General features: G+C 49.7%; 9 non-coding genes across 9 annotated transcripts; all 9 read left to right on the top strand.

Moving 5' to 3' along the window:
* The first annotated feature begins 1,350 nt into the window (after positions 1-1,350).
* trnad-guc (transfer RNA aspartic acid (anticodon GUC)) lies at positions 1,351-1,422 on the top strand. The gene has a single exon. It is a non-coding gene; the product is annotated as a tRNA-Asp (tRNA).
* Positions 1,423-1,921: 499 nt separating this feature from the next.
* trnav-aac (transfer RNA valine (anticodon AAC)) lies at positions 1,922-1,994 on the top strand. The gene has a single exon. It is a non-coding gene; the product is annotated as a tRNA-Val (tRNA).
* Positions 1,995-2,966: 972 nt separating this feature from the next.
* Positions 2,967-3,039, top strand: trnav-cac (transfer RNA valine (anticodon CAC)). The gene has a single exon. It is a non-coding gene; the product is annotated as a tRNA-Val (tRNA).
* A 1,532-nt stretch (positions 3,040-4,571) lies between these two features.
* trnav-cac (transfer RNA valine (anticodon CAC)) lies at positions 4,572-4,644 on the top strand. The gene has a single exon. It is a non-coding gene; the product is annotated as a tRNA-Val (tRNA).
* Positions 4,645-8,978: 4,334 nt separating this feature from the next.
* trnad-guc (transfer RNA aspartic acid (anticodon GUC)) lies at positions 8,979-9,050 on the top strand. The gene has a single exon. It is a non-coding gene; the product is annotated as a tRNA-Asp (tRNA).
* A 499-nt stretch (positions 9,051-9,549) lies between these two features.
* On the top strand, positions 9,550-9,622 carry trnav-aac (transfer RNA valine (anticodon AAC)). The gene has a single exon. It is a non-coding gene; the product is annotated as a tRNA-Val (tRNA).
* A 972-nt stretch (positions 9,623-10,594) lies between these two features.
* Positions 10,595-10,667, top strand: trnav-cac (transfer RNA valine (anticodon CAC)). Its single transcript has one exon. It is a non-coding gene; the product is annotated as a tRNA-Val (tRNA).
* Positions 10,668-12,199: 1,532 nt separating this feature from the next.
* Positions 12,200-12,272, top strand: trnav-cac (transfer RNA valine (anticodon CAC)). Its single transcript has one exon. It is a non-coding gene; the product is annotated as a tRNA-Val (tRNA).
* Positions 12,273-14,460: 2,188 nt separating this feature from the next.
* trnad-guc (transfer RNA aspartic acid (anticodon GUC)) lies at positions 14,461-14,532 on the top strand. The gene has a single exon. It is a non-coding gene; the product is annotated as a tRNA-Asp (tRNA).
* Positions 14,533-14,787: the final 255 nt, after the last annotated feature.

The following is a 14,787-nucleotide window of genomic DNA, read 5'->3' as shown; positions in this document are numbered from 1 at the left end:
CTTCGCCAGTGATGCGGTGTTGGTGGACCAGGAGGGATTCTCACTGATGTGCACCCCCAGGAACCGGGCGTTGCTCACTGTCTCCACCACAGCACCGTCGATGGTCAGTGGCAGGTGTTGGGTGTGACCCTTCCGGAAGTCAACAACAATCTCCTTGGTCTTGTCGACATTCAGCAGGATGTTGTTTTCCCTGCACCACGTAGTCAGAAGGTCAACCTCCAACCTGTATTGAGTCTCGTCTCCCTTGGTGATGAGACCCACCAGAGTCGTGTCATCAGCAAACTTCACTATGCGGTTGTCGCTGTAGGTTGCAGTGCAGTCATGCGTCAGGAGGGTGAAGAGCAGCGGACTGAGCACGCAGCCTTGGGGGGCCCCTGTGCTCAGCGTGATGCTGGCGGAGATTTTGTCGCCAACACGTACCACCTGTGGCCTCTGACAGAGGAAGTCCAGTGGCCAGTTGCAGAGGTAGGAACTGGTGGGGGGGGAGAACGGATCGGATGTGCTCCATGACAAGCCGCTCAAAGCACTTCATGATGATGGGCGTAAGTGCCACGGGGCGATAGTCATTGAAGCAGGACGGAGCAGGTTTCTTGGGCACAGGTACGATGGTGGCAGCTTTGAAACACGACGGGACGATGGCCTGCTGCAGGGAAGTGTTAAAGAAGACACCCGTCAGCTCACCAGCGCAGTCCTTCAGCGCTCGACCCGGGATGTTGTCAGGGCCCGCCGCCTTACGGATGTTGATAGCGGCAAGCGCCCCCCTCACGCTGTCGGCGGAGAGGCACAGGGGCAGCTCGTGTGAAGGGGGAGTGGCCTTCAGCGGGCAAGTGCTGTTCCGAGCGTCGAAGCGAGCAAAGAAGCGGTTAAGGTCATTGAGCAGACGGACGTCGCCCTCACAGCTCTGCGGCGCGGGCTTGTAGATCGTGATTGTCTGAATGCCCTGCCAAAGGCTCCGTGCGTCCCTGCTGTCCTTGAAGTGGGCGGTAATTTTGCAAGAGAACGCCCTCTTTGCCTTTTTGATGCCCCGGGACAGGTCGGCCCTCGCAGTCCTCAAGCACGCCTCATCCCCCCTCTCTACAGGTGTTGTTGTAGTGGTTATCGCGCTCGCCTCACAGGTGAAAGGTCTCCAGTTCGAAACCAGACGGAAACAAGTCTTGATAGCTCTTTTGTCAGCGCATTTGACAAATTCGTCTCCAGGGCCAGTCCGTGATGCCACTTTTTGCAAGACGGCTCCCGCATCACAGTCAGACAAGTCTCCATAGCGTAGTGGTTATCAAGTTCGCCATACACACCAAAGGTCCCCGTTTCGAACCGGGTGGAAACAAGCGTCATGAACTTCTTCACACGTGTTCCTCGTTAGTATAGTGGACAGTATCTCCGCCTGTCACGCGGAAGACCGGGGTTCGATTCCCCGACGGGGAGTTACTTTGTTTATGTGAACTTAGGTATGCTGTCTACCAAAAGTGTGTTAACCTGTGTTTGCGGCAGAGTTATTACGTAACTGCAGTGGTTTTTGTGTGACAGTTTGTGTTAACTGCAGGCAGTGGAATTCCACCCTATTAACTAAATTATAAATGAATTAGTTTGCTCATTTGTTACTCCATATTCGCAACAGAAATGGTGCCTCATCGGAATTGAAGTGAACTATGATGTTGGTGGATTTCAAGTTTGGAGTTGTTGTGGCACATTGGTGTTGAATGCAGAACTGAAATCCACAAACTTTTTCTCAGCCACTTTTAAAAACTCGTCTCCGTCGCCAGTCCGTGATGCCACTTTTTGCAAGACGGCTCTGGTGCAACAGTCAAGCGAGTTTCTATAGTGTAGTGGTTATCACGTTCACCTCACAAGCGATAGGTCCCCGCTTCAAAATTAGTCCGTGATGCAACTTTCTGCAAGACGGGTCGCTTGTGGCAGACAGCAGGTTTCCATAGTGTAGTGGTTATCACATTCGCCTAACACGCGAAAGGTCCCCGGCTCGAAACCGGGTGGAAACAGACTGCATCAATGGTTTTGTCAGCCCCTTTGAAAAACTATTCGCCAGTCCGTGATGCCACTTTTTGCAAGACGGCTCCCGCTTCACAGCCAGACAAGTTTCCATAATGTAGTGAATGTAGTAGCCATAATGTAGCTTGAACAGGTCGTGGTCGCCGCTCCTGTAGGCCTCCTCCTTGACTTTGTGCAGCCTCCTGAGGTTCGGTGTAAACCAAGGTTTGTCGTTGTTGTACGTGCAGAAGGTCTTAGTCTGCACACACAATCCTCACAAAAACTTATGTATGATGTGACAGTGTCAGTGAGTTCATGCAAGTCTGAAGTTGCAGCCTCGAAAACTCCCCAATCGGTGCAGTCAAAGCAGGCTTGGAGGTCCTGCCTTGACTCCACTGTCCATTTCCTCACAGTCCTCACCACAGGCTTAGAAATTTTTAGTTTCTGCCTGTAGGCCGGGATCAGATGAACTAGACAGTGGTCCGAGAGTCCTAAAGCTGCACGAGCCACAGAGTGGTATGCATCCTTGATCACGGTGTAGCAGTCCAGAGTCTGTGCCCCTCTGGTGGGACACGTTACATGCTGTCTGTATCTGGGGAGTTTGTAACGTATAGTGGACAGTATCTCCGCCTGTCACGCGGAAGACCGGGGTTCGATTCCCCGACGGGGAGTTACTTTGTTTATGTGAACTTAGGTATGCTGTCTATCAAAAGTGTGTTGACCTGTGTTTGCAGCAGAGTTATTACGTAACTGCAGTGGTTTTTGTGTGAAATCCACAAACCTTTTGTCAGCCACTTTTAAAAATCCGTCTCCGTCGCCAGTCCGTGATGCCACTTTTTGCAAGACGGCTCTGGTGCAACAGTCAAGCGAGTTTCCATAGTGTAGTGGTTATCACGTACGCCTCACAAGCGAAAGGTCCCCGCTTCAAAATTAGTCCGTGATGCAACTTTTTGCAAGACGGCTCTCGTGGGGCAGCCAGGCAAGTTTCCATAGTGTAGTGGTTATCACGTTCGCCTCACACGCGAAAGGTCCCCGGTTCGAAACCGGGTGGAAACAAGCCATGATAATCTTTTTGTCAGGCCCTTTGAAAAATTCTTTGTGTGCGAGGTTCGCCCTGTTAAGATCACCCAGAACAATAATTAGTGAATTTGGTAGAAGTTTCTGTTACCTGGTCAGCCAGCATCTGCGTGGCGTCACTCGCACGTACGTGTGGTGGAATGTAAACAGCCGCCATGACGATTGAGGAGAACTCCCGTGGTGAATAGAACGGCCGGCAGTTCATGAAAAGTGTTTCTAAGAGAGGGCTGCAAAACTCTTTCAACACCGTGACATCAGTACACCAACGTTCATTAATGTAGAAACAGAGACCACCTCCCTTTGATTTTCCGGAGAACTCCGCGCTGCGATCTGCACGAGTTAGCCTAAACCCCGCTAGCTCCACGGCGTGTTGGGGGGTTCGTTCGCAGAGCCACGTTTCAACAAAGCACAGCGCGGCCGATCTGCTGAAGTCCGTGTTCCTTGAAGTGAGGAGCAGCAGTTCGTCCATCTTGTTCGCCAGGGAGCGGACATTCGCCAGATGAATTGACGGTAGGGCAGAACGGAACCCTCTCTCCCTCAGCTTTACGAGTGCTCTGGCTCGTTTTCCGCGCCGCCGTCGCACTAGCTTGTATAGCACCGCCGCTCCGGCTAGAATCTCCGACAAACAGTCTGAATCAGAGAGAACAGGAGAGAAAATACCAGAAGAAGACTGTCCAATGTTTAACAGCGCTTCTCTGGTAAAGGTGATCCGGGATGGACAGCAGAGGACACAGAAAACACACAAAATAAGACAAAGAAACAGAGAGCGACTCACCGTGGCTGCCATCCGCGGCGCCATCATACTACTACTACTACTACTACTACTACTGGAAAACAGGGACAAATGTTTGCAATCCAACAGAGTTATACACATTGAATTTCCAACTACACAATTAGTTACTTATAATAATTCAATTTAATTAAAGCCACAGTGGCAATATCTTGCTGATCGATTGTCCTTTCATGCTTCTGGTTATCAAATTCAAGCGCGTGTGAAAATGCTATATAAATAAAGATCATGTTGGCATATCTATTAAAAACAAACATCTTAATCAGTGGTTCTTAACCTACCACTATGCGGCCGGTTCTAGTGACAAGTCACAAAAGACCCTAATCCATACAAGCGTTTCTCGTTAGTATAGTGGACAGTATCTCCGCCTGTCACGCGGAAGACCGGGGTTCGATTCCCCGACGGGGAGTTACTTTGTTTATGTGAACTTAGGTATGCTGTCTACCAAAAGTGTGTTGACCTGTGTTTGCAGCAGAGTTATTACGTAACTGCAGTGGTTTTTGTGTGAAATCCACAAACCTTTTGTCAGCCACTTTTAAAAATCCGTCTCCGTCGCCAGTCCGTGATGCCACTTTTTGCAAGACGGCTCTGGTGCAACAGTCAAGCGAGTTTCCATAGTGTAGTGGTTATCACGTACGCCTCACAAGCGAAAGGTCCCCGCTTCAAAATTAGTCCGTGATGCAACTTTTTGCAAGACGGCTCTCGTGGAGCAGCCAGGCAAGTTTCCATAGTGTAGTGGTTATCACGTTCGCCTCACACGCGAAAGGTCCCCGGTTCGAAACCGGGTGGAAACAAGCCATGATAATCTTTCTGTCAGGCCCTTTGAAAAATTCTTCTCCGGGGCCAGTCCGTGATGCAAGTTTTTGTCTCTTGCGTACGTCCATGATGCCACTTTTTGCAAGACGGCTCCTATATAAAATAGTCAGGCCAGTTTCCATAGTCAAAGTCAAGTCACAGTCTGCTTTATTGTCAATCCCTTCATATGTCAAGACACAAAAAGAAACCGAAATTCCGTTTCCTCTATCCCACGGTGACGAGACATAGTACACGATAGACATACAAGTAGACGACACAAAATAAAAACAAGAAGGCATAAACAATAAATAATGAATAAATAATTAGTGATGAATAAATAATAAACAAATAACACAATAAATAAGAGGCGCAGAACTGAGCCAGTGTGCATACAGCAGACAGTAAGCATAGCGCAAAGTACAGGACGCTACGCAGAAAGGGGGAGAGAGTTCAGGATCCTAACAGCCTGGAGTATGAAGCTGTTGGTGAGCCTGGTGGTGCGGGAGCGCAGGCTCCTGTACCTCTTCCCAGAGGGCAGAAGCTCAAACAAAGAGTGAGCGGGGTGACTCACATCACTCACAATCGTGGTCGCCTTGCGGGTGAGATGGGAGATGTAAATGTCTTTCAAGGACGGGAGTGAAGCACCAATAATCTTACCAGCCGTGTTCACTATGCGCTGCAGGGCCTTCAGGTTGTAGTCAGTGCAGCTGCCACCCCAAACAGCAATACAGCTGGAGAGGACGCTCTCAATGGTGCCACGGTAAAATGTAGTCAAGTCAAGTCAAGTTTATTTGTATAGCCCTAAATCACAAGCAGTCTCAAAGGGCTTCACATAGACAGAAATTGACAATTATTCTCCAAGCATCCCCTGATCTTAAGCTCCCAAAAGGGCAAGGAAAAACTTAAAAACCCCTACTAGGGGAAAATAAGAAACCTTGAGAAGGGACCACAGATGGAAGGATCCCCCTTTCAGGATCACCAGGTTGGAATGGATGCAGAGATGGCACAAATGATACAACATGAACATCAATGAAATAAAAAGTGGATGTCCATGTCAGAGCAGAGGGCTGCCGAAGGAGCCCTCAATTGTCCTGGCAGTGTCTACGAGGAGGTTGAGCTGCAGTTCCCCCATCCTGAATTAACCCACGAGAATCCAGATAGCCGCTGTCAGCATGGGTGCCACCTAACCACCTCCCCGGCCGGGGAGGGAGGGAGTGGAGAGGGAGAGAAAACAAACTCCACCCGAATCGGCCACTACAGGTAAGTTAAAGGCCATGTCATAGAAATGTGTCTTTAGACGTGTCTTAAATGTTTCTACTGAGGTAGCAGTTCTAATATCCATTGGTAGGGCATTCCAAAGCTCTGGAGCCCGAATAGAAAATGCTCTAGAGCCTGCAGACATTTTCTTGGCTCTCGGTGCCACTAAAAGGGTAGCGTTTTGCAAACGAAGGTTACGAGACGGAACATAAGGAACAACTAGGTCGACGAGATATGAAGGCGCTAAGCCATGCAGTGATTTATAGGTTAATAGAAGAACCTTGAAATCACATCTTAAATGGACCGGGAGCCAATGTAAGTTGGCTAGTATTGGGGTAATGTGATCAAATTTTCTTGTCCGAGAGAGCAGCCTTGCAGCAGCATTTTGTACTAACTGTAGACTTTTGATGCGGGACTTAGGAAGACCCGACAATAGTACATTACAGTAGTCCAGGCGCGACGTGACGAACGCATGAATAACCGGTCGAGAGGATCGGACGAATCTTTGCAATATTACGAAGAAAAAACGCAATTCTGGTTATATTCTTAATGTGCTTTTGAAAGGAGAGAGTTTGGTCAAATATTACCCCGAGATTAGTTACAGTATCGCTTTGAGTGATAGTACGGTTATCTATAGTTATAGCGGTTTCCTTGAATAAGTGTTGATAACGAGTTGGCCCAATTATCAACATCTCAGTTTTATCTGGGTTAAGACGAAGGAAGTTGAAAGACATCCATTGCTTGATCTCCGCAAGGCACGCCTCAAGATTACAACAATCCCGCGGATCTGTCATCGATAACGGCATATATAATTGGGTGTCATCCGCATAGCATTGAAAACTAATATTATATTTACGTATTATGTCGCCAAGCGGAATCATATAAATATTAAAAAGGATTGGTCCGAGAACCGATCCCTGTGGGACACCACACGTAACATTATAGAGCTCCGAGGACGCATTGCCATGGACCACTCGGTGCGTCCTGTTTGATAGATAGGAATGGAACCAGCCTAGTGCTGACCCTGAAATACCAACACAACTTTTAAGACGCCCTAATAAAATATCTAAGTCTACAGTGTCGAAGGCAGCACTAAGATCGAGTAGTAACAGTACAGACGAAGTGTTTGAATCCATAGCTATGAGGAGATCGTTAGTCACTTTAGCAAGTGCTGTCTCAGTGGAATGATTAGCTCTAAAACCAGACTGATTATTGGCGACCATGTAATCAATAAGCTGCTGCGCTACTAGTCATGACGGCCGGAGGAGCGCTCGCTCGCCTGAGTTTCCGCAGAAAGTACAGGCGGCGCTGGGCCTTCTTCGCCAGTGATGCGGTGTTGGTGGACCAGGAGAGATTCTCACTGATGTGCACCCCCAGGAACCGGGCGCTGCTCACTCTCTCCACCACAGCACCGTCGATGGTCAGCGGCAGGTGTTGGGTGTGACCCTTCCGGAAGGCAACAACAATCTCCTTGGTCTTGTCGACATTCAGCAGGAGGTTGTTATCCCTGCACCACATGGTCAGAAGGTCAACCTCCAACCTGTATCGAGTCTCGTCTCCCTTGGTGATGAGACCCACCAGAGTCGTGTCGTCAGCAAACTTCACTATGCGGTTGTCGCTGTAGGTTGCAGTGCAGTCATGCGTCAGGAGGGTGAAGAGCAGCGGACTGAGCACGCAGCCTTGGGGGGCCCCTGTGCTCAGCGTGATGCTGGCGGAGATTTTGTCGCCAACACGTACCACCTGTGGCCTCTGACAGAGGAAGTCCAGTGGCCAGTTGCAGAGGTAGGTACTGAGGCCCAGCTTGTCAAGTTTGCTGATGAGACGTTGTGGCACAATGGTGTTGAAGGAAGAACTGAAGTCCACAAACAGCAATCTCACATACGAGTCCCTTCTCTCCAGTTGGGTGAGGGCAGAGTGGAGGGCAGAGCAGATGGCATCCTCAGAGGACCGTTTGGCTCGGTACGCAAACTGGAAGGGGTCAATGTTTGGGGGGGAGAACGGATCAGATGTGGTCCATGACAAGCCGCTCAAAGCACTTCATGATGATGGGCGTAAGTGCCACGGGGCGATAGTCATTGAAGCAGGACGGAGCAGGTTTCTTCGGCACAGGTACGATCGTGGCAGCTTTGAAACACGACGGGACGATGGCCTGCTGCAGGGAAGTGTTAAAGATGTCCGTGAAGACACCCGTCAGCTCACCAGAGCAGTCCTTCAGCGCTCGGCCCGGCATGTTGTCAGGGCCCGCCGCCTTACGGATGTTGATAGCAGCAAGCGCCCCCCTCACGCTGGCGGCGGAGAGGCACAGGGGCAGCTCGTGTGAAGGGGGAGTGGCCTTCAGCGGGCAAGTGCTGTTCCGAGCGTCGAGCAAAGAAGCGGTGCTTGTGGCAGATAGCATGAAAAGTGTTCATGAAAAGTGTTTCTAAGAGAGGGCTGCAAAACTCTTTCAACACCGTGACATCAGTACACCAACGTTCATTAATGTAGAAACAGAGACCACCTCCCTTTGATTTTCAAATTCAAGCGCATGTGAAAATGCTATATAAATAAAGATCATGTTGGCATGTCTATTAAAAACCAGAGGTAGGTAGGTAGCTGTCATTGAGCAGACGGACGTCGCCCTCACAGCTCTGCGGCGCGGGCTTGTAGATCGTGATTGTCTGAATGCCCTGCCAAAGGCTCCGTGCGTCCCTGCTGTCCTTGAAGTGGGCGGTAATTTTGCAAGAGAACGCCCTCTTTGCCTTTTTGATGCCCCGGGACAGGTCGGCCCTCGCAGTCCTCAAGCACGCCTCATCCCCCCTCTCTACAGGTGTTGTTGTAGTGGTTATCGCGCTCGCCTCACAGGTGAAAGGTCTCCAGTTCGAAACCAGACGGAAACAAGTCTTGATAGCTCTTTTGTCAGCGCATTTGACAAATTCGTCTCCAGGGCCAGTCCGTGATGCCACTTTTTGCAAGACGGCTCCCGCATCACAGTCAGACAAGTCTCCATAGCGTAGTGGTTATCAAGTTCGCCATACACACCAAAGGTCCCCGTTTCGAACCGGGTGGAAACAAGCGTCATGAACTTCTTCACACGTGTTCCTCGTTAGTATAGTGGACAGTATCTCCGCCTGTCACGCGGAAGACCGGGGTTCGATTCCCCGACGGGGAGTTACTTTGTTTATGTGAACTTAGGTATGCTGTCTACCAAAAGTGTGTTAACCTGTGTTTGCGGCAGAGTTATTACGTAACTGCAGTGGTTTTTGTGTGACAGTTTGTGTTAACTGCAGGCAGTGGAATTCCACCCTATTAACTAAATTATAAATGAATTAGTTTGCTCATTTGTTACTCCATATTCGCAACAGAAATGGTGCCTCATCGGAATTGAAGTGAACTATGATGTTGGTGGATTTCAAGTTTGGAGTTGTTGTGGCACATTGGTGTTGAATGCAGAACTGAAATCCACAAACTTTTTCTCAGCCACTTTTAAAAACTCGTCTCCGTCGCCAGTCCGTGATGCCACTTTTTGCAAGACGGCTCTGGTGCAACAGTCAAGCGAGTTTCTATAGTGTAGTGGTTATCACGTTCGCCTCACAAGCGATAGGTCCCCGCTTCAAAATTAGTCCGTGATGCAACTTTCTGCAAGACGGGTCGCTTGTGGCAGACAGCAGGTTTCCATAGTGTAGTGGTTATCACATTCGCCTAACACGCGAAAGGTCCCCGGCTCGAAACCGGGTGGAAACAGACTGCATCAATGGTTTTGTCAGCCCCTTTGAAAAACTATTCGCCAGTCCGTGATGCCACTTTTTGCAAGACGGCTCCCGCTTCACAGCCAGACAAGTTTCCATAATGTAGTGAATGTAGTAGCCATAATGTAGCTTGAACAGGTCGTGGTCGCCGCTCCTGTAGGCCTCCTCCTTGACTTTGTGCAGCCTCCTGAGGTTCGGTGTAAACCAAGGTTTGTCGTTGTTGTACGTGCAGAAGGTCTTAGTCTGCACACACAATCCTCACAAAAACTTATGTATGATGTGACAGTGTCAGTGAGTTCATGCAAGTCTGAAGTTGCAGCCTCGAAAACTCCCCAATCGGTGCAGTCAAAGCAGGCTTGGAGGTCCTGCCTTGACTCCACTGTCCATTTCCTCACAGTCCTCACCACAGGCTTAGAAATTTTTAGTTTCTGCCTGTAGGCCGGGATCAGATGAACTAGACAGTGGTCCGAGAGTCCTAAAGCTGCACGAGCCACAGAGTGGTATGCATCCTTGATCACGGTGTAGCAGTCCAGAGTCTGTGCCCCTCTGGTGGGACACGTTACATGCTGTCTGTATCTGGGGAGTTTGTAACGTATAGTGGACAGTATCTCCGCCTGTCACGCGGAAGACCGGGGTTCGATTCCCCGACGGGGAGTTACTTTGTTTATGTGAACTTAGGTATGCTGTCTATCAAAAGTGTGTTGACCTGTGTTTGCAGCAGAGTTATTACGTAACTGCAGTGGTTTTTGTGTGAAATCCACAAACCTTTTGTCAGCCACTTTTAAAAATCCGTCTCCGTCGCCAGTCCGTGATGCCACTTTTTGCAAGACGGCTCTGGTGCAACAGTCAAGCGAGTTTCCATAGTGTAGTGGTTATCACGTACGCCTCACAAGCGAAAGGTCCCCGCTTCAAAATTAGTCCGTGATGCAACTTTTTGCAAGACGGCTCTCGTGGGGCAGCCAGGCAAGTTTCCATAGTGTAGTGGTTATCACATTCGTCTCACACGCGAAAGGTCCCCGGTTCGAAACCGGGTGGAAACAAGCCATGATAATCTTTTTGTCAGGCCCTTTGAAAAATTCTTTGTGTGCGAGGTTCGCCCTGTTAAGATCACCCAGAACAATAATTAGTGAATTTGGTAGAAGTTTCTGTTACCTGGTCAGCCAGCATCTGCGTGGCGTCACTCGCACGTACGTGTGGTGGAATGTAAACAGCCGCCATGACGATTGAGGAGAACTCCCGTGGTGAATAGAACGGCCGGCAGTTCATGAAAAGTGTTTCTAAGAGAGGGCTGCAAAACTCTTTCAACACCGTGACATCAGTACACCAACGTTCATTAATGTAGAAACAGAGACCACCTCCCTTTGATTTTCCGGAGAACTCCGCGCTGCGATCTGCACGAGTTAGCCTAAACCCCGCTAGCTCCACGGCGTGTTGGGGGGTTCGTTCGCAGAGCCACGTTTCAACAAAGCACAGCGCGGCCGATCTGCTGAAGTCCGTGTTCCTTGAAGTGAGGAGCAGCAGTTCGTCCATCTTGTTCGCCAGGGAGCGGACATTCGCCAGATGAATTGACGGTAGGGCAGAACGGAACCCTCTCTCCCTCAGCTTTACGAGTGCTCTGGCTCGTTTTCCGCGCCGCCGTCGCACTAGCTTGTATAGCACCGCCGCTCCGGCTAGAATCTCCGACAAACAGTCTGAATCAGAGAGAACAGGAGAGAAAATACCAGAAGAAGACTGTCCAATGTTTAACAGCGCTTCTCTGGTAAAGGTGATCCGGGATGGACAGCAGAGGACACAGAAAACACACAAAATAAGACAAAGAAACAGAGAGCGACTCACCGTGGCTGCCATCCGCGGCGCCATCATACTACTACTACTACTACTACTACTACTGGAAAACAGGGACAAATGTTTGCAATCCAACAGAGTTATACACATTGAATTTCCAACTACACAATTAGTTACCTATAATAATTCAATTTAATTAAAGCCACAGTGGCAATATCTTGCTGATCGATTGTCCTTTCATGCTTCTGGTTATCAAATTCAAGCGCGTGTGAAAATGCTATATAAATAAAGATCATGTTGGCATATCTATTAAAAACAAACATCTTAATCAGTGGTTCTTAACCTACCACTATGCGGCCGGTTCTAGTGACAAGTCACAAAAGACCCTAATCCATACAAGCGTTTCTCGTTAGTATAGTGGACAGTATCTCCGCCTGTCACGCGGAAGACCGGGGTTCGATTCCCCGACGGGGAGTTACTTTGTTTATGTGAACTTAGGTATGCTGTCTACCAAAAGTGTGTTGACCTGTGTTTGCAGCAGAGTTATTACGTAACTGCAGTGGTTTTTGTGTGAAATCCACAAACCTTTTGTCAGCCACTTTTAAAAATCCGTCTCCGTCGCCAGTCCGTGATGCCACTTTTTGCAAGACGGCTCTGGTGCAACAGTCAAGCGAGTTTCCATAGTGTAGTGGTTATCACGTACGCCTCACAAGCGAAAGGTCCCCGCTTCAAAATTAGTCCGTGATGCAACTTTTTGCAAGACGGCTCTCGTGGAGCAGCCAGGCAAGTTTCCATAGTGTAGTGGTTATCACGTTCGCCTCACACGCGCAAGGTCCCCGGTTCGAAACCGGGTGGAAACAAGCCATGATAATCTTTCTGTCAGGCCCTTTGAAAAATTCTTCTCCGGGGCCAGTCCGTGATGCAAGTTTTTGTCTCTTGCGTACGTCCATGATGCCACTTTTTGCAAGACGGCTCCTATATAAAATAGTCAGGCCAGTTTCCATAGTCAAAGTCAAGTCACAGTCTGCTTTATTGTCAATCCCTTCATATGTCAAGACACAAAAAGAAACCGAAATTCCGTTTCCTCTATCCCACGGTGACGAGACATAGTACACGATAGACATACAAGTAGACGACACAAAATAAAAACAAGAAGGCATAAACAATAAATAATGAATAAATAATTAGTGATGAATAAATAATAAACAAATAACACAATAAATAAGAGGCGCAGAACTGAGCCAGTGTGCATACAGCAGACAGTAAGCATAGCGCAAAGTACAGGACGCTACGCAGAAAGGGGGAGAGAGTTCAGGATCCTAACAGCCTGGAGTATGAAGCTGTTGGTGAGCCTGGTGGTGCGGGAGCGCAGGCTCCTGTACCTCTTCCCAGAGGGCAGAAGCTCAAACAAAGAGTGAGCGGGGTGACTCACATCACTCACAATCGTGGTCGCCTTGCGGGTGAGATGGGAGATGTAAATGTCTTTCAAGGACGGGAGTGAAGCACCAATAATCTTACCAGCCGTGTTCACTATGCGCTGCAGGGCCTTCAGGTTGTAGTCAGTGCAGCTGCCACCCCAAACAGCAATACAGCTGGAGAGGACGCTCTCAATGGTGCCACGGTAAAATGTAGTCATGACGGCCGGAGGAGCGCTCGCTCGCCTGAGTTTCCGCAGAAAGTACAGGCGGCGCTGGGCCTTCTTCGCCAGTGATGCGGTGTTGGTGGACCAGGAGGGATTCTCACTGATGTGCACCCCCAGGAACCAGGCGCTGCTCACTCTCTCCACCACAGCAACGTCGATGGTCAGTGGCAGGTGTTGGGTGTGACCCTTCCGGAAGTCAACAACAATCTCCTTGGTCTTGTCGACATTCAGCAGGATGTTGTTTTCCCTGCACCACGTAGTCAGAAGGTCAACCTCCAACCTGTATTGAGTCTCGTCTCCCTTGGTGATGAGACCCACCAGAGTCGTGTCATCAGCAAACTTCACTATGCGGTTGTCGCTGTAGGTTGCAGTGCAGTCATGCGTCAGGAGGGTGAAGAGCAGCGGACTGAGCACGCAGTCTTGGGGGGCCCCTGTGCTCAGCGTGATGCTGGCGGAGATTTTGTCGCCAACACGTACCACCTGTGGCCTCTGACAGAGGAAGTCCAGTGGCCAGTTGCAGAGGTAGGTACTGGTGGGGGGGAGAACGGATCGGATGTGCTCCATGACAAGCCCCTCAAAGCACTTCATGATGATGGACGTAAGTGCCACGGGGCGATAGTCATTGAAGCAGGACGGAGTAGGTTTTTTGGGCACAGGTACGATGGTGGCAGCTTTGAAACACGACGGGACGATGGCCTGCTGCAGGGAAGTGTTAAAGAAGACACCCGTCAGCTCACCAGCGCAGTCCTTCAGCGCTCGACCCGGGATGTTGTCAGGGCCCGCCGCCTTACAGATGTTGATAGCGGCAAGCGCCCCCCTCACGCTGTCGGCGGAGAGGCACAGGGGCAGCTCGTGTGAAGGGGGAGTGGCCTTCAGCGGGCAAGTGCTCTTCCGAGCGTCGAAGCGAGCAAAGAAGCGGTTAAGGTCATTGAGCAGACGGACGTCGCCCTCACAGCTCTGCGGCGCTGGCTTGTAGATCGTGATTGTCTGAATGCCCTGCCAAAGGCTCCGTGCGTCCCTGCTGTCCTTGAAGTGGGCGGTAATTTTGCAAGAGAACGCCCTCTTTGCCTTTTTGATGCCCCGGGACAGGTCGGCCCTCGCAGTCCTCAAGCACGCCTCATCCCCCCTCTCTACAGGTGTTGTTGTAGTGGTTATCGCGCTCGCCTCACAGGTGAAAGGTCTCCAGTTAGAAACCAGACGGAACCAAGTCATAATAGCTCTTTTGTCAGCGCATTTGACAAATTCGTCTCCAGGGCCAGTCCGTGATGCCACTTTTTGCAAGACGGCTCCCGCATCACAGTCAGACAAGTCTCCATAGCGTAGTGGTTATCAAGTTCGCCATACACACCAAAGGTCCCCGTTTCGAACCGGGTGGAAACAAGCGTCATGAACTTCTTCACACGTGTTCCTCGTTAGTATAGTGGACAGTATCTCCGCCTGTCACGCGGAAGACCGGGGTTCGATTCCCCGACGGGGAGTTACTTTGTTTATGTGAACTTAGGTATGCTGTCTACCAAAAGTGTGTTAACCTGTGTTTGCGGCAGAGTTATTACGTAACTGCAGTGGTTTTTGTGTGACAGTTTGTGTTAACTGCAGGCAGTGGAATTCCACCCTATTAACTAAATTATAAATGAATTAGTTTGCTCATTTGTTACTCCATATTCGCAACAGAAATGGTGCCTCATCGGAATTGAAGTGAACTATGATGTTGGTGGATTTCAAGTTTGGAGTTG

This window comes from Syngnathus typhle, linkage group LG1 (assembly GCF_033458585.1).
Source record: "Syngnathus typhle isolate RoL2023-S1 ecotype Sweden linkage group LG1, RoL_Styp_1.0, whole genome shotgun sequence".
Taxonomy (NCBI): Eukaryota; Metazoa; Chordata; class Actinopteri; order Syngnathiformes; family Syngnathidae; genus Syngnathus; species Syngnathus typhle.
The sequence above is the reverse complement of the archived record's forward strand: the minus strand, read 5'-3'. Positions and strand labels throughout refer to the sequence as shown.